The 18,612-nt window shown below is 37.3% G+C and overlaps 1 protein-coding gene across 2 annotated transcripts in view; it reads left to right on the top strand.

Annotated features, from left to right (window-relative positions):
* Nucleotides 1-878: 878 nt before the first annotated feature.
* The window catches only part of mspo (M-spondin), a 58,197-nt gene continuing 40,463 nt past the window's right edge, over nt 879-18,612 (top strand). For both annotated transcript variants that reach the window (XM_034973254.2, XM_069501775.1), the window contains exon 1: nt 879-1,072. The gene's annotated coding sequence lies outside the window, so the exon portion shown is untranslated. The remainder of the gene's footprint in view (nt 1,073-18,612) is intronic.

Raw genomic sequence — 18,612 nt, 5'->3', positions numbered from 1 at the left:
TTATCAAACGAACCGGAGAGCTTCATACAAATTTTGCAAAATAGAAACAAAAGTAGGCCGCATTTAAAACCTTTGTCGAGAAAAAACTCGACAGTAGGTACTTTGTGTTTTCCCTTTTATTTTGTTGTACATAATGAGTATTGCGGCCTAAATATTTTTTGTACTAACTATGTCAAGCCTACTAGATACTCGTACTTACAATAAAATAAAAAATATTTTTCAGTAAATAAAATGGAGGTTACACGTATGAAAATTATCATGATCGCCTCAAAATTTATTTTTTACCTTGTAATGGAATTAGGCATTCTTTTGAACTTAGTTTAATCAATACTTTTAGAAAAGTGGTTGATTAGAAACCTATAATACGATTACATAATAGGTATTTCACTAATGAGCATTGCGTATTAGGTAGGTAGATAATATTGAATATAGTATTTATATAGGAGGTAGAAAAATTACCTAAAATTGAAGTTATTTTTTTAAAAGTTCATTTCGAACAAAAAAAAACTTAAAAAAAAAGGTTTAGTGTTCGTAATAAAATATGCGCCGGTTTGAGAATTCTCTTTCATGAAGGTGGAAAATAAGCCAACCGAAAAAGAAAAACTGTTTTATGTAAACGTACCATTGTACTAGGCTGATATGAACCGTAGGAGTTAACAAAAAACACCGAGCTTTTGACACTCGAAACTGCTAAAAAGCTCTCAACATACTCACGCAGTTCTGTTATCCTATTACACGTAGCCCACAATAAACATCTAATTCTTTTCTGCGCACCTCTGCACCCGTTTATGTCCCTTTCTTTGCTATACACCCATCTCTTTTCAGTAAAGTTCGGGTTCGGAACATCTACAGCAAAGCTCCCAGTTTTGCTAGTGAGCTCGTGCAGATCGGACGTGGAGCTTTTATGTTATGTTGTCGTTTGACACGTTTCGGGCGTGTTTTAACCGGGCACCTTAATGAAAAATTGATGGAAAAGCGGTTCTAACGACCCCTCCTATGCTCGGTGTGTATAGACTGTGCTCTAATTGAATATTGTGCAAAGGATATTGATAACATGCCGGCTGTATGAAAGGTGAGTGTAACGTTTCAGTACCAATTACAGGTAGATAAAGTAGTGTATGAAAATTGTTTATTCGCGGAAAACCTTGCACGTTATTGATAAGTTTCAGGGAAATGCCTGAATATGGTAATGTTTTTATTACACAGTTCTGTTATTTATCTGGTATTTTTTACTAAGTATGTAATATAAAAGAATCTATCAAATTCATAATATTATTTATTTTGCAAATACCTACATTTTATTAAAATTGATTTATTAATAAACATTATTAAATTATTTAGCAGCCGATGCTCGCGACTTCGTCCGCGTAATTTTTTTTCATACCCATGAAACCCTTTGTTTCTCAAAGATAAAAATTAGCATAGATAATATAAAAAAAATTAAGTACTCTACCTGACTGGGAAACTGGGAAGGTCCCGAAAAAAGTTCAGCGGTTTCATAGATTAGCGCAGACTTACGGACGTATAGTTAGAAGGACACATAAAGAGTTTTATCAATTTCGCAGGAACAATTTGATTTTCCGGGATAAAAAGTAGCTTATATGTGTTGTTATACAGAAAATTCAGTGGTCTGTGATTTAACACTGAGCACAACACTACAAGCATCTTCATTTCCAATTCCAGCCAAATCGGTTCAGTTATTTTAAGAGTAACAAACATCCAAAACTTTAAATAAAGAAATATTTCCAAGACAAATAGATAAACACAATAGCCGGCTCTCCACAAGTAAAATTAAAACATTTTCGCGAACAGTAGACGTAGGTATTCGCCTAAACTCATTAAGCGTAATCATCACAAAATATGAAATGTTTTCATCACTTCGTTGAGGTGTCAATGACACATAGGTATTTTGTATCATGTGTAAAAACGTAAAATATCTTTGAAATGAGCCAGACACTTATTATTAACCTACTGTTTTTTGTAAACATTTTTGCCGTGTTTTTCAGTAGGTGCAATTTTTTGTAAGAAAACTCATTTCTAGAAATATTTTTCACGTGACTAATACCTATTTTGCTTTTCTCCATTGTCTTTACACGTTTGCCTGAAAAGGATAGGTAGATACCTACAACAATATTGAATCAAAAATAACTTCACTTTTACTTAGTTTTAGCAAGTAAAACTTACATACATTGTCGACCTCCCTGGCGCAGCGGTGAGCGCTGTGGTCTTTATTGGGAGGAACCGCGTTCGATTCCCGGCAGGGGAAATTTGTGATTTTATAATTTCTAAATTTTCTCTTGTCTGGTCTGGTGGGAGGCTTGGGCCCTGGCTAGTTACTGGTACTCTGGAAAAGCCATGCCGCCAAGCGATTTAGCGTTCCGGTACGATGCCGTGTAGGAACCAAAGGGGTATGGGTTTAGTAAAAGCTGCCATACCCCTTCCAGGTTAGCCCGCTTCGGGTGCGCGTGTGCGTGGCGTTCCCTCCCCGATTGCCATCTCGACATATCTTACCCCCAATTTTAAACTCTATCACAATTATCACAACTTAGTTCCGCAATAACCCTTAAAATTACAAACAAGTAAGTTAAGTTCGAACGCGATGGTTATAATTTTACGAGTGTGTTACGTAACGCAATAACTCCACACACCCTAACTCTCTGCAACGCGTTCAAAGTAGTAAAATTTTAAGTAAATAAGCGATAAAACTATTGAGTTTAATAATGAAATAACCGAGTTAACCCGGGCCGGCGGCGAGGCATAAATTTCATCACCCCCCACCTGTCGTAGCGGCCACCGTTTCCGTAGAATTTGTTCATTCTACGTCGCTACGTCATAGCTACGCTTCGTAGAAGATAAGCTCGCTTTCATATTGTTGCTAATTATTAGAACCTTGTCTGTAACTTTCTATTACATATGTAAATTTTTAGGAGACATTTTACCGCGGTTCATTTGGCCTCTTCTAGTGACCGAAGAGCTGGCTCATTTTTTTGCGCAAAGGATCAGCCTTGCTGTCCAGCGCGTAAATACAGCCAGTATTTTTGGCACCATTTCACGCGGGCATGATTTGTACAACAAGTAACATTAAAAATATATGTATAATATAATGTTGTTTAAAATATTTATTACTTAGTTGACGTAACATAAAAAAAAAAATTAAAAAAAATAAGTATTTTTCAAAAGGTAAGTTTTACAAGTTAAATATCACTTTAGTTAACTGGGAACTGCATCTCACGATGACACCTGCATGCTTGAAAGTTCAAAATTTGAAAAAAGCAAAATCAAAATTTATTTATTTCATGTAGGACAACCTAATGTCTCTTGTGCTACGTCTGTGACTCTGCCATTGGTTTGGAATGCAGATTCTACTGAGAAAGTTGAAAGAGTTGGCAAGAAGCTCAGCAGTTCTGCATAATGTTCTCAAAGATGTGTGAAGTCTGCCAATCCGTACTTGGACAGTGATGTCGCCGAAACTTGTCATTCTGAGAGGAGACCTGTTCTTAGTAGTGGTATGACGTTTGGTTGAGACGATGATCATGATTAGAACTTCAGTTCTAATAATGAGATCGAAAACTATTCGATTTTCAATAAATGTGAAATATTATTGTCATTATGAACGCACCTCAAAGTGCGGCTATTGAATTTCTTTGTATGCTTTACCCACATAATATTATTATGTACATTGTATAGGCATGTGAGTCACCTAGACTGACTGACATATCAATGTAGAGCTCCAACTGCTGAGTCTACGAGATTTTTAGAGTTCCGTACCTGAAAAAGAAAACGGAACCGTTATAAAATTACTTGGTTGTCTGTCTGTCTGTCAAGAAACCTATAGGGTACTTCCCGTTGACCTAGAATCAAGAAATTTAGCAGGAAGGTAGACGACTGGCATGGCAAAAGTACCTACGGTATACCTTGAAGATAACGACTAAAATCGTACTTTTGACATGACAATTGACGCATAAAGTTAAAATGGCGCGTGAGAACTCATTTTGTACGCATTATACATAGTTAGTTGTAACAGTGTTTTTTGCAAACGACGAGCACACGCGCTAATGGTATTGTTTGCGGCAGGCTTTCCTTATCTCTCGTCGGGCGGAGTTACAACATTCCCTGTAATTACATACATTCTGACGCTATCTTGTTACAAGAATTTCTTTATTGGATAATAAACAACTTCAATAAAGGACTATGTACCTAACTTCTAAAATTACAGCCAAGTTAACACGAAAGTGATTATCATAAAGGTAAAATCGCAAACGAGCGCTGTGATAGCCTAGTGGTTTTATTTTAATATTTTTATTTATTTATTTTTTTACCTCAAAAGGAAAAAGGAACCCTTATAGGATCACTTCCTTGTCTGTCTGTCTCTCTGTCTGCCCGTCTGTCGTCATGTCGTTTCTGTCAAGAAAACCTGTAGGGTACTTTTTACGTTGGTAGGTATTATAACACAAGTAAAGTAATAAATCCGAAAATCGTGAATTTGTGGTTACACAACCAAAAAAAAAAGTTAAAATGTATTCATAAACAAGTAATTAATATTTTCAATTTTCAAAGTAAGATGACAATATCAAGTATGGTATCATGTGAAAGGGCTTTACGGGTACACTAAGGGTTTTTTTTCCTTTTGAGGTACAGAACCCTAAAAGGGGTGTGAATCCGCGCTTGGCCAGCGTAGTGGATCTCATTCTGAGAGCAGTCCCATTCTCAGTAGTGAGCCAGTGATGACTTGATGATGATGAAAGAGCCATACTTAGTATTATTTTAAATAAAAATGTTTTTTATAAATCGTTGCGAAAATGAAGCCAATGGTTCCTTTAAACATTTACAGAACAACAAAATAAAATTCCACTCGACTTGACCCTAAAAATGGCAATAATAATTCAAAAGAGGCAACTCTATATCACTGGTACATGGCAGAAGCTAATGGAAATGGTGCGTTTAAGCATTTTTTCGCACAATTGAAAAAAATATTTCGAAAGACATAAATTTTTATGAATGAAAAAAGCTTTTTGTTTTAGTGATTAATGTGGTATTCGTGAATAGTGCAGTTCTGTTATAGTGTTGCAGTATTGTTGCAGTTAACTGATTCTTTTTTTCATTCATAACAAGTATTTGATAAATCCATAATAATACTATAAATGTGAAAGTCTGCATCTGTCTATTACAATTTCACGACCATACGACCAATACGATTTTGACGGGTACAGAGATAATTTAAATTTCCAACCGAAGGTGAACCTAACCTAGTTTTTATTAATAGAATTTTTAAACGATGGTAAATTACGTTGGCATATCTAGTACTTAGTAATGTAAAAATAATCTAATTATTGCTTACTTGTTTTAGTTTTAAAGTTGAAATTATTTTCGCTTCAGCCAAAACTGTTCACTCTCTAAATATAACTTTGTCTTAATGTAACGAAATTTACTCTAAAAGGTCTTACACTAAATTATGTTACAATACGCTGTAGTTCGTAAGCCACCCTTAAGTTAATTATGAAGGCAAAACGATCCTTACCATCCATTTCCCCTTAAACCTTAATAACTTTAGGGAGGGTAAATAAATACACACAATATAGTTCCTTAGTACGGAGTTATGGGGGGGTCACACAAATAGTTTTCTTTATCCCCTTTGGCTTAATATTCCCCTAAAACCGTTTTAGTTCACCGTAACAAGAAGCTTAGAGGCAGTTGGTTAAAATCCCATCCGTTGTTACCTGTGAGAATTCTTTAATTTTCCGGAATAGAAAGTAGCCTTGGTCCGTCCCCGGCATACATGCAATCTCACTACCAAGTTTCGTCAAAAATAGTTTCATAGATAGGCCATGAAAAGCTAACAGACTGACAGACACACTTTCGCATTTATAATAAGTACTAGCTGATGCCCGCGAATTCGTCCGCATGGAATTAGATTTTTCAAAAATCCCGTGGGAACTCTTTGATTTTCCGGGCTAAAAAGTAGCCTATGTCACTATCCAGATCAGCTGCGCGATTGCGGTAGAATGACAGCCACAATGTCACGATCGCAATCACCTCTGATTGGCTGACTCTCGCTCACCATTGGCTACATTCATTTCATTCATGTTGCAACAAGAATCGCACATTCAGCTAATCACAACAATTGAGCTTTTAATAATGATTGATGCAGGTTTAACGAAATCGACCTACAGTTTTACAAATATTTTGCGTGACTACTTACGAGTAGTAATTATTTGCTTACTGAACAAGATTCACAGTCTGTAATACGTCCCTTAAAAAGTAAAATCAATAGAAAACGAATGAAATAAACGTACTTTTACGTGTATTACGAATAAATTCATACACAAATAAAATATGTAGCTACCAAAAAAGTATTACACATAATATTACATCGTATTTCAAGTAGCAGTGTATTCCTGTCACGTTCTACGTAAACAATAAAGCGCTTTTAGACGAAATTGAAAGTGACTTGGGCTGTAAAACGTACGCGAATAAAGCGTAAAGCTGATGTGTTTGGCCTTTCAGCGAACATTTTGATAGAAAGTAGACCTTTAGAAACTAATTTATGTATATAGTGTTATTTATTTATGTATGTTCACTCAGTACTGAAGCGAATGTTAATGCCATCTAGTAGCGACGCTTTGCAGCTACTAGATGGCTTTAACAGTCGCTTCAGTATTGAGTGAACATACATATATTATCACAAGTTTCGTCACTGGCGGCAAGCGAACCGTAGCTTAGCGGTCAGAGCATCGGGCGCGATTCCAGGAGATGCGGGTTCGAATCCTGCCGGTCCGCAATTTTTGATATGTATTCAAAATTATTTAGAAATTACCTTGAAGTGTGAAACACTTTAAAAATTATAATATACTTATTATATACATCGATGATTATGTATAGTGTGTTATTTATAATAGTCCGTACAAAAGGATGAACCAGTTTAGGCTAGTTCAAAATAATTTGTCCTAAGCCCGATAGGATAGACCAGTTTAGGCTAGGCCATACTAGTTGATCCTGATGTAAATTACAAAAAAACATTCGACAAACATTCTATTAACAAATGTTTTACTTTGCAAAAGACAGAGGCCAGGTCGACGTGGAAGACGTTTTCTGGGTGGTTTAAAAAGAAATAACCACGAAGGGGATGACGAACCCCTTCTAACCTAACCCATCCGAGTCGGGGTGCCCCGAGTCCCAAGCTCGCTTCGCTCGCTCTTGCAGCCTAAGTTCTCTATGCCTGTTTTTCCTATATAGTTTATTTTTTGTTGACTTTTCATGTAATTTTTGTTTGTAAACTGGTTTATCCTATCGGGCTTAGGACAAACTAGTTTTGCCTAGCCTAAACTGGTTCATCCTATCGCGTATAGGAAGAACTAGTTTAGCCTAGGCAAAACTAGTTTGTCCTGAAATCGGGTTTGGCCGGTAACACATTATGCAAAAAAACTAGGTACTGTCAAAGAGCTTATAAAGCACTTTATCTTTTTAAAACACTAATTTATTTTGTATCGAAAAACTTAAACACCTAAACATAAACATTAGTATGCTGATTTAGTAAGATTTATAAGTGCTGGGATTGGATTAAATATAAAAAAACAACAAAAAAAATTATATAGCTTTGTTTGCAAATAGATAATTCGCGTATTGCTTAAGATATTTTTAAGTTTTTTTTTTATATAAAATCTTAACTTATTGAGCGATAAATTGATGAATTCCTTCTTTTTCTTTTTAATGAAGTAAAATAGAGCATATTGAATTATTAAAGTGTAAAAAATAATTCTGCAATAAGTAAATAGATTTTGATTTATTTAAATAGAGCATCAGCTTTATGTAGTACTAGGTGATGCCTGCGACTTCATCCGCGTGGATTTAGGTTCCTAAAATCCCGTGGGAACTCCGTGGGATTTTCCGGGATAAAAAGTAGCCTATGTCACTCTCCAGGTCTTTAACTATACCCATGCAAAAAATCAGGTCGATCCGTTACTCCGTTGCGATGTGATTGATGGACAAACCAACAAACAAACACACTTTCGCATTTATAATATGGGTAGTGATTTTATAGTTATGGTGTTTTATAAGAAAATACTCAGGTATTTTTTCATAAAGCAAGCTTCGTATTCAACAACTAAAATTCCCCTGTGTGTCTCCCCGTGTCGTTATTGGCAGAGGCGAAGAAGCATCGCAGAAATCCCGATACCTACTCGCGTTCTAAAATAGACTTGAAGTAGGTCACCGTGTGTCGGTAGCTTCAATATTGGACCAAGAGCCCCTAGGCAATTATGAGTAGGTGCTTCAAAAAGCTGAATGTTTGTATGGTGATTTTTTCTGAATTGACTGATCAAGTCAAGTCGAAGTCGATATCTATACTAATCTATATTACTCATGTATACCTACTACTATTCCCAATCTATATACTAATCTATATTAGTATTTTAAAAGGTAAAGTTTGTAAATTAGTATTTTTATATTTTTTTTGGTGTCTTTACCTACACTTCAAGGAAATTACTAAATAATTTTAAATACATATAAAACTAAATATTTTGTAAATTTGTTTGTAAAAAATAATTTCTGGAACAACTGAATCGATTTTTAATTTTTTTTCACCAGTAGAAAGCTACATTTTTCCTGAGTAACATAGGCTAAATATATATTTTTTTTTTAATTAGAAATTCCTACGAAAAAATTTATAAGCTACCCGTGCGAAGCGGGTCGGGTTGCTAGTCAAATATAAATTAGTTACAATAGCTTCTTACAAAAAGTTTTGATAGGTAAAATATAAGATTTTTTATTATTCAGTCAGGTGATAGTGCTGTCGTCAATCAAAAAAATAGAGTTAAAACTAGTTAGAGCTGTAGAAAATTGCCAAAAATATGTTTTTTTACTTATTTCATGCGGAACTGACATCTATTTCTGGTCACCCTAACCATCAGCCCCTATAACGCCACTTCCTGTATATGTATCCACTTCATGTATCCACCAGTGTTGTGAAGTTTCAATTTTATAATGTGACAATTTTGTTTTTGTTTTCCTAAAAGTATACATTCGTTTTTATTAATTAAAAGCAGTGTTCGGCTATGCTGAGTTTGCGACCTATTGTTTATTGTTAGTTTTTAGTTTAAATAAGTATATTAGATAAAACATTGCACATATCTACTACTAGCAATCATGAAAACAATAAAGCATATTTATTATTTTTGATTATTATCTAATTTTAAAACATAATAAAATACTCAAAAGTACCATTTAAACTTTTAACTTTTATCTAGCACCTCCTCAAACTTTGCTACGGACTCTTTCATCATTATGCTGCGTACGAAAGGTAACAAAGATATTTTCATGCTATTTTAAGCTCTATGTGTATGTGCACATAAGGTTGAGACAAGCCAGGTGTGAATAGGCTACTTGACAATTTTTTTAAGTTGGTCTTAAATGGTTAATATTTGTCCTATTATATCAAAAAAATTAACACTATATTTTTTTGCGCCCTAAAAACCGTAAAACTTTAATTTAAAAAAATATTTTTCTTAGACAGGTGAAAACACTGTCGGCCATGTTTGGCCGATAGATTATCTGTGCTCTGACGTCATGCATTTGTAAACAACAATATAACCCTGGGTTATATTGTTGTTTACAAATACCACAAACAACAATATGTAGGCGTGTCAATGTTATAATAGGTTTTACTGTCATAGATTCCGTGAAAAGAAACGTTGCATGAAGGAAGCTTTACTCTGTGAAAAGAAGCCATCTTGAATTAGCCGGCAGAGTTGGATTTTGACAGACACGCGTAGGTTGACTGATTCAGAATTCACTCTAGCCTTTTTATTAGAATTCAGATTAGCTTAGGTAATTCGAGATAGGTAGCTTTTAGCGTGAATAATAATGATCGTGATATTTAATTCTGTGATTGTGATAATGTAGAATGTTTGTGTTAAATCGTAACCTTAAAGTAATTCTAACCTTTAATGCTATCCGGTGACTTCGTCTGCAAAGCACTATTAATAATGTTCGCGTAGTTGTTAGACGAATATGGAATATTAATTATATTGGTGAATATTAGAGTAATTCGTGAGTTAACGGTTGGCTCAGTGGATAGATTATTATAATGACATCCGTTAAGGTTATTTCTGCAAACGCTAGTAATTTAGAGTGTAATTGGAGATATACCGGCAGTTGAGATAATAATTAGTTTAAAGTGATAGTTTAGTGTGATAGTAATTTGCAGTTAACTTTGATAGTACCCGCTTTAGAAACGTATAACCCGTTTGGTTAAGAATCATTGATGACTCTTGTGTAGGGTAGACACTACCCTACACAAGAGGTAGGGTAATCAGACAATGAGTTTCCCATTAGATCGAATAGCTTGCATTCTGGTGGTTTCGAGGAAACCGGGCACGAGCTGGCGATCCCTTGAGTGGGATTCGCGTAGGTATAGTGTGGCGATTGCATACCTGGATGAATAGTGTTCGAGGCGCCGTAGCGCACGATGCTATGGCATTCGGTATGTAGACGCGCATAGAGTGGATAAGGTAGAGCTATTGTGATATTGCGAGTTAGTAAAGAGGAGTCAATAATATGATCTGGTTTAGATAGTGAGTGTCAATGTAATGATTATTTTAAGAGTGTTCATGAAGTTGAGATTGATGATTGAGCTAGTCGCCACGCGAGTTTCTTGCTGGCTCTTCTCGCGGTAGGCTGTAGCATTCCGAACCAGTGGTAGATTGTCTTTAGATGATTAGATAAAGAAATGGCTAGTGATTTGATTCAGAGGTTGCAATAGCAATTGTGCCCTAATCACATGATGCGATGATGCTATGATGATGATGATGATGATGTTGAGATTAGGTTAGAGTGAGGTGAGGGGTCGCTGTGAGGGGTGGTTGGAGGCGACCTAGGTAGGGTTAGGTTAGGTTTACCTCGTTACCTTGCGTTGATAGTTTCCCTGTGCTGTACGTGAGAGTTTCCATGATAATAATTGAGGATAGTCCATGTAATTTGATAACACAAGAATATCGTTAGTTCACATATGCGGCCTGGTTCATTTTAAGAAAGTAAATCCCGACTCATCCAATAGGTTGTTTAAAGTGCTGAGAACTAATTGTAAAGATCATTGATTAAAGTACCTAGTGGTTAATTACTACGTTCTGATACGTTCTGATGTCGGCTGAGGATTAATAATAATAATTATCGGTCATTCTCCTTCCTATTTCTGATGTACGTGCATAGCGCGCCTACATCAGAAGTGGGATGAGCACATGCCCACATTTTTGAAAGTTATGCCCACAGTTTTGCAAATAATGCCCACATTAGCCTGGTTTATAAAAGGATAAAGTTACGAGAAAAGATGATATTAATTTGTTTAAAGAAGAAGAAAAGTTTTCCAATTTTAATACCCACAATTAGGCTTTGTTGTAAAAGTTGCAGAAAAAGATTTCGGGGTTTTATCTGAGAGTTAAAAGATCCTTAATATTTCGGATTGGACTCTCACTGCCTCTGAACGTGAAGAGTAGTAAATGGTGTGTGAAATGATGCTTTGTGTAAACCCCGTGATGCAGTGCATGTTGGTATCTATCTGGTATGGAATACTGGCAAGTGTGGTGTAGTTGATCGCAGGACTGGCCTATGCGAGTCAATGTTCTGAATCACACTACGGTTTGACTATGACAATGTTGACTGTGGTGTAGTTGATTGAGGGACTGGCCTATGCGGGTCGATGTTCCGGATCAAACTACAGTTTGACTATGACAATGATTATGACTTTGATGGTGAACTGGGTGGCAAGTGAATAGTCTAAACTCTAACACCCCTATTAATAAAAAAATGCTTACTTCAAGCATTATCCTAAGCTACACTTGGACTAGTTACTTCCAGGACCAACGTAGTATTAACAACGTTATTAATAAATATGGAGCTACCTGGATTTAATAATGCCAGCTTTCGGGATGAAAGCGTGCACGTGTGGCTGCCCCTTTTATTAAAAAGTGAAAAGAGAGAGTCAGCGAACGAACTGAATGCTGTGTGTGACAGTGACGGACGATTTCTCTACCTGGACCTATAACTGTCGACAGTATTTTGGGTTCGACTTGACTTCACAGCGAGTTCACAGCTGATAGCTTGCACCGCCATTTTTGTTTTGCAATTTTAACCGGCTTTCCAAAAGGAGAAGGTACTCAATTCGGCGCGTTATTGTAAACCGATTTCTCCGAGGTTTCTGACCGATTTGCATAGTTTTTTTAATTAGTAGAGGAAGTTCGCGAGACGTTACCATAAAAATGTTTGGATCCAACTATTTAATCCTGACGCTGCAAGAGTGCTGCACTCCTAAGCCATGGGACTTTGGAAAGTATTGGTGGCAATTAGTTAATTTATTACCCAGAAAATGTTTCAGTTTCACTTCATATTATCAATGAAATAATCTGAATTGATCTTGTAGATCACTTCGTTTGTGGCAGCGTGTGAACTTACGAAATTCCACACTGATGGATGAGACGCTGACGGGATGTGTCCGAACCGCTTCAGTATGTTGTTAGTAGACGTAATGGACAGATGTGACATTGAGATCATGACTAAATGGATGACCTTTAAATTGTGAAACATCAGGGACTATCGGTCCATGTGTGTGCTTGTGTGTTGTGGGACTTGGTTGAAGGAACACACTGCTTGCGGATGTTATGTTTTAGTAAGTCCCTGTGTCTATCCTGGTAAGGAAGTGTCCTTCCAGATGTTATGAGTCTATCCTGGTAAGGAAGTGTCCTTCCAGATGTTGTGAGTCTATCCTGGTAAGGAAGTGTCCTTCCAGATGTTGTGAGTCTATCCTGGTAAGAGAGTGTCGTCCGGGCCAGACTCGCAAGAGTTGGTTGAGGGGACACACTTCTTCCAGATGTGGAGTCTATCCTGGTAAGAGAGTGTCGTCCGGGCCAGACTCGCAAGAGTTGGTTGAGGGGACACACTTCTTCCAGATGTTGTGGAGTCTATCCTGGTAAGAGAGTGTCGTCCGGGCCAGACTCGCAAGAGTTGGTTGAGGGGACACACTTCTTCCAGATGTTGTGGAGTCTAGCCTGGCTGGAGGGATGCACTCGCTCAGTCCAGATGATGTTCGACCCTGGTTGAGGTGTATCGTTCGGGCCGCACCTGAAGAGGTCGGTTGAAGGGATGCACGCGCTTGCTCCAGATGTGTTAGATGAATGGACAGTGTCGTCCGTGCCAGATTCTTATGGGTTGCTTGAAGAGATGTGCTCGTCTTGTCCAGGTTGCACGCTTTTGTTGTGACATGCGTTGGTGACATGTTATGGTTGCGACATGCTATGGTTGCGAAGTAATTTGGTTGTGACATGCTTTGGTTGTGTTATGCATGTTTATAATATGTAGTTTTTGTGCTTGTGCTGATCGTCAGGATGGACGAGCGGATGTTCTGACGATTGGAAATTGTTTGTGCTTGATACTTACTAGCTCCCGGGGACGGTCGCATGTCAGAATGGCCGTGTAGGCGTGTCAATGTTATAATAGGTTTTACTGTCATAGATTCCGTGAAAAGAAACGTTGCATGAAGGAAGCTTTACTCTGTGAAAAGAAGCCATCTTGAATTAGCCGGCAGAGTTGGATTTTGACAGACACGCGTAGGTTGACTGATTCAGAATTCACTCTAGCCTTTTTATTAGAATTCAGATTAGCTTAGGTAATTCGAGATAGGTAGCTTTTAGCGTGAATAATAATGATCGTGATATTTAATTCTGTGATTGTGACAATGTAGAATGTTTGTGTTAAATCGTAACCTTAAAGTAATTCTAACCTTTAATGCTATCCGGTGACTTCGTCTGCAAAGCACTATTAATAATGTTCGCGTAGTTGTTAGACGAATATGGAATATTAATTATATTGGTGAATATTAGAGTAATTCGTGAGTTAACGGTTGGCTCAGTGGATAGATTATTATAATGACATCCGTTAAGGTTATTTCTGCAAACGCTAGTAATTTAGAGTGTAATTGGAGATATACCGGCAGTTGAGATAATAATTAGTTTAAAGTGATAGTTTAGTGTGATAGTAATTTGCAGTTAACTTTGATAGTACCCGCTTTAGAAACGTATAACCCGTTTGGTTAAGAATCATTGATGACTCTTGTGTAGGGTAGACACTACCCTACACAAGAGGTAGGGTAATCAGACAATGAGTTTCCCATTAGATCGAATAGCTTGCATTCTGGTGGTTTCGAGGAAACCGGGCACGAGCTGGCGATCCCTTGAGTGGGATTCGCGTAGGTATAGTGTGGCGATTGCATACCTGGATGAATAGTGTTCGAGGCGCCGTAGCGCACGATGCTATGGCATTCGGTATGTAGACGCGCATAGAGTGGATAAGGTAGAGCTATTGTGATATTGCGAGTTAGTAAAGAGGAGTCAATAATATGATCTGGTTTAGATAGTGAGTGTCAATGTAATGATTATTTTAAGAGTGTTCATGAAGTTGAGATTGATGATTGAGCTAGTCGCCACGCGAGTTTCTTGCTGGCTCTTCTCGCGGTAGGCTGTAGCATTCCGAACCAGTGGTAGATTGTCTTTAGATGATTAGATAAAGAAATGGCTAGTGATTTGATTCAGAGGTTGCAATAGCAATTGTGCCCTAATCACATGATGCGATGATGCTATGATGATGATGATGATGATGTTGAGATTAGGTTAGAGTGAGGTGAGGGGTCGCTGTGAGGGGTGGTTGGAGGCGACCTAGGTAGGGTTAGGTTAGGTTTACCTCGTTACCTTGCGTTGATAGTTTCCCTGTGCTGTACGTGAGAGTTTCCATGATAATAATTGAGGATAGTCCATGTAATTTGATAACACAAGAATATCGTTAGTTCACATATGCGGCCTGGTTCATTTTAAGAAAGTAAATCCCGACTCATCCAATAGGTTGTTTAAAGTGCTGAGAACTAATTGTAAAGATCATTGATTAAAGTACCTAGTGGTTAATTACTACGTTCTGATACGTTCTGATGTCGGCTGAGGATTAATAATAATAATTATCGGTCATTCTCCTTCCTATTTCTGATGTACGTGCATAGCGCGCCTACAAATATAACCCTGGGTTATATTGTTGTTTACAAATGCATGACGTCAGAGCACAGATAATCTATCGGCCAAACATGGCCGACAGTGTTTTCACCTGTCTAAGAAAAATATTTTTTTAAATTAAAGTTTTACGGTTTTTAGGGCGCAAAAAAATATAGTGTTAATTTTTTTGATATAATAGGACAAATATTAACCATTTAAGACCAACTTAAAAAAATTGTCAAGTAGCCTATTTATGTTGTCGGGTGTACATTTGTCTGCACCTTTGAAAGCTGGAAGCATGTTTATTGATAGAGTTATAACCACTTGCGATACAAGAGCTGGTAATCGATATTTTCAAGGTATTTTATACTGGTCGTGGGTACTATTGTATAGTAAGCGACAGGTCGAGATGGCAATCGGGGAGAGAAGCCCCTCACGCTAACCCAGTGCGGGCGAGTGCGGGTGACGTGCGGGTGTGCGGGGCGTCCCTTCGCCTCATAGCCCGATGGCCATCTCGACCTGTCAAGGACTATAGGTAATACTATTGTACCTAATTACTTGTTGTCTGTCTGCTAGAAATAGAAATAGAAATAGTGTTTATTTGCTAGAATGTGGTACAATTTGGTCTTAAATCTATTTTGTTCTAACACATTCAACCAATAGTCCAATAACTTAGTGTGCAAATTGTTCTATTACATTATCATAGAAAAAAATGAAAATTTACAATTAATAGGTAACATCAATCAATATCCTCAATAACCTCTACTTACTTAACTTATTTATATATAAATTCATCTATCTAGGTAAGTAATGTCAACAGTATGATTTGATTTAAGTATAAAAACGCATGTCGATGTCAGTAATAATTAAAAAAAAATAAAAAATTTGTTATCATAAAATATAAATAATTATCCTACAACAGCAACAAAGCTAGCTTTTCAGTTATGCGTTTAATCGATTTTAACGAAATCTAAGAATATATCTTACATCCCGAAGACGATCGTAGCCCTACGTTTTGTTTTGGAAAATCAAATATTTCCCACGGGATCTGAAAAAGCTAAATAAACGTGAATGAAGTCGCGGACATCATTAGGCTACAATGCATTGTTGCAGTAAGAATATCATAAAATACAACAATTGAGATTGTATCAATAAAATTAAGTTGATCGATGTCTTCTGTATTGTAATTACGGAGAAAAAATTTCAGCCTTTATACTATGACTAGCTTATGCTCGCGACTTCGTTCGCGCGGTTGCAAAAATTTCAAAATTTTAAAAAATCCTTTCTTAGCGGATGCCGACGTCATAATAGCTATCTGCATGCCAAATTTCAGCCCGATCCGTCCAGTCGTTTGAGCTGTACGTTGATAGACCAGTCAGTCAGTCACCTTTTCCTTTTATACATTTAAGATGCAGATGTCGGTCCGGTTTTCACAGCCTCTTTAACCACTAGCTCTTATACAAAAAGTCTGCTTTTGAAATGTAAAATACGAGATAAAAAATCAACGTCAAACCCTAGTAACCGCAACCAGCGCAACCTACCGGGAGCCGGCTGGTGTTAGTTATTTTGTGACCGCAGTATTTCGCTACGAGGTCTTTTGGCAGTAAAGTGGAGTCGTGAATTTTGGACAAAGGCCGGATTGTCCAAAATTCACGAATAGCTTTCAATAAATTACAATAAACAAAATAACTATCCATACTAATATTATGAGTGTCTGTCTGTCTGCTACCTTTTCACGGCCCAATATTTTAACTAATTTTGTTGAAATCTGGTATAGGGTTAGCTTTCATCCCGGGGAAGGACATAGGCACTCTCCAGGTCTTGAACTATACCCAAGGAAAAAATCACGGCGATCCGTTGCTCTATTATGACGTGATTGAAGGACAAACGAACAAACCAATAAACAAACACACTTTCGCATTTATAATAGTGACGTAGGTATAAAATTGTATACTATGCATTTAGCCTTAGAATCCCTAGCGTGCTGCAGCCTACTTTCCAAAGTATGGCAAAGTTCAATTTTTCAATTCTTTTGTTAGGCGAGAAAAATTGAGAGATTATTGCACTTCGCGAACTTTGCAAGTTTAAACTTCAAGCACAACTGGGGCAGTGGAAAAATGGCGGTGGATAAAGCGTGCCGAACTTTGCTATGCAGATAAAGTAGCGGGTAAAGATGGAGTTTGTAGTCTACTTTTTATTAACCGCCTTCCAAAAAGGAGGTGGTTCTCAATTCGGCTCGATTTTTTTGTTTTTTTTTATGTATGTACATTGATTTTTTCGAGGTTTCTGGACCGATTTGCAAAAAATTTTTTTAATCAACAGATGATGTTTCTGTGGTGGTCCCATAAAAATTTCTGGATCCACCTCCTCAATCCTGATGCTGCAGGGTTACTGCCCACCTAAGTTATCAAGATTCAGGAAGAGTTCATAGTGAATTAATGTTGAAGGTACCATGCAACGACTTACAGTTAAATACCTGGAGAGTGACATAGGATACTTTTCATTCCGACAAAATCAATGAGTTCCTACGGGATTTTCAGAAACCTAAATCCACGCGAACGTAGGCGTCAGCTAGTATGCAAATAAACCCTACCAACCAAATGAAAAAAAAAATCAACACACCCTAATAGTACATTCGACGTTGTAAGCAATTCATTCAACTGTGAGTTTTCCTATGAATAAATTACAAATCTACAAACAACTGTTGAATGGTGCACCAAATCAATAATGAACTCTATTTTTAACGCTTAGGGTTCATTACAGCACGTGTGTGGAAACAGGGGCGTAATATTCTCGTATTTAGAAATGTCCCATTGTTATTGAAGTTGACGATTAGGTGTGCCTCAGGCTCGTGAAAACTCATCGCAGTTACATTTCGATATTCAATTACTCGTTCGGGAAACTAAATTTGGGTGTAATTTTATCATCATCAACAGACAGGCGTCTACCTGCATAGCCTAGGTATGTCACTCTCCAGGTCTTAAACTATGCCCATGCAAAAAGTCACGTCAATCCGTTGCTCCGTTGCGAGGTGATTGAAGGACAAACCAACAAACAAACTCACTTTCCCATTTATAATAAGGGCAGTGATGGGTAGTGATTAGTGACCACGCGTGGTTTCTGTCCCTTGGGAATTTCGTCCGTCAATCCGTCCAGTACTTCTAGTAGAGCTGTGCATTGATAGATCTGTTAGTGAGTCAGTCAGTCTCTTCATCTTTATCTAAATATATAAAAGGAAAAGGTGACTGACTGACTGATCTATCAACGCACAGCTCAAACTACTGGACGGATCGGGCTGAAATTTAGCATGCAGATAGCTATTATGACGTAGGTATTCGCTAAGAACGGATTTTTGAAAATACAACCCCTAAAGGGGTAAATCAGAAGCTTGAAATTTGTATAGTCCACGCGGACGAAGTCGCGGGAATAAGCTAGTTATATTATATAAAATTCAAAGTCCTGACTGACTGACTGACTTATACACCAACGCACAGCCTAAGCCGCTAGTCCTAGAGACATGAAATTTTGAGGGTGTGTTCTTTGTAAAGAGTAGGAGTTATCCACAAAGGATTTTTTGAAATTCCACCCCTAA

This window comes from Maniola hyperantus, chromosome 11, assembly GCF_902806685.2.
Source record: "Maniola hyperantus chromosome 11, iAphHyp1.2, whole genome shotgun sequence".
NCBI lineage: Eukaryota > Metazoa > Arthropoda > Insecta > Lepidoptera > Nymphalidae > Maniola > Maniola hyperantus.
This window is presented reverse-complemented; position numbering and strand designations above follow the sequence as displayed.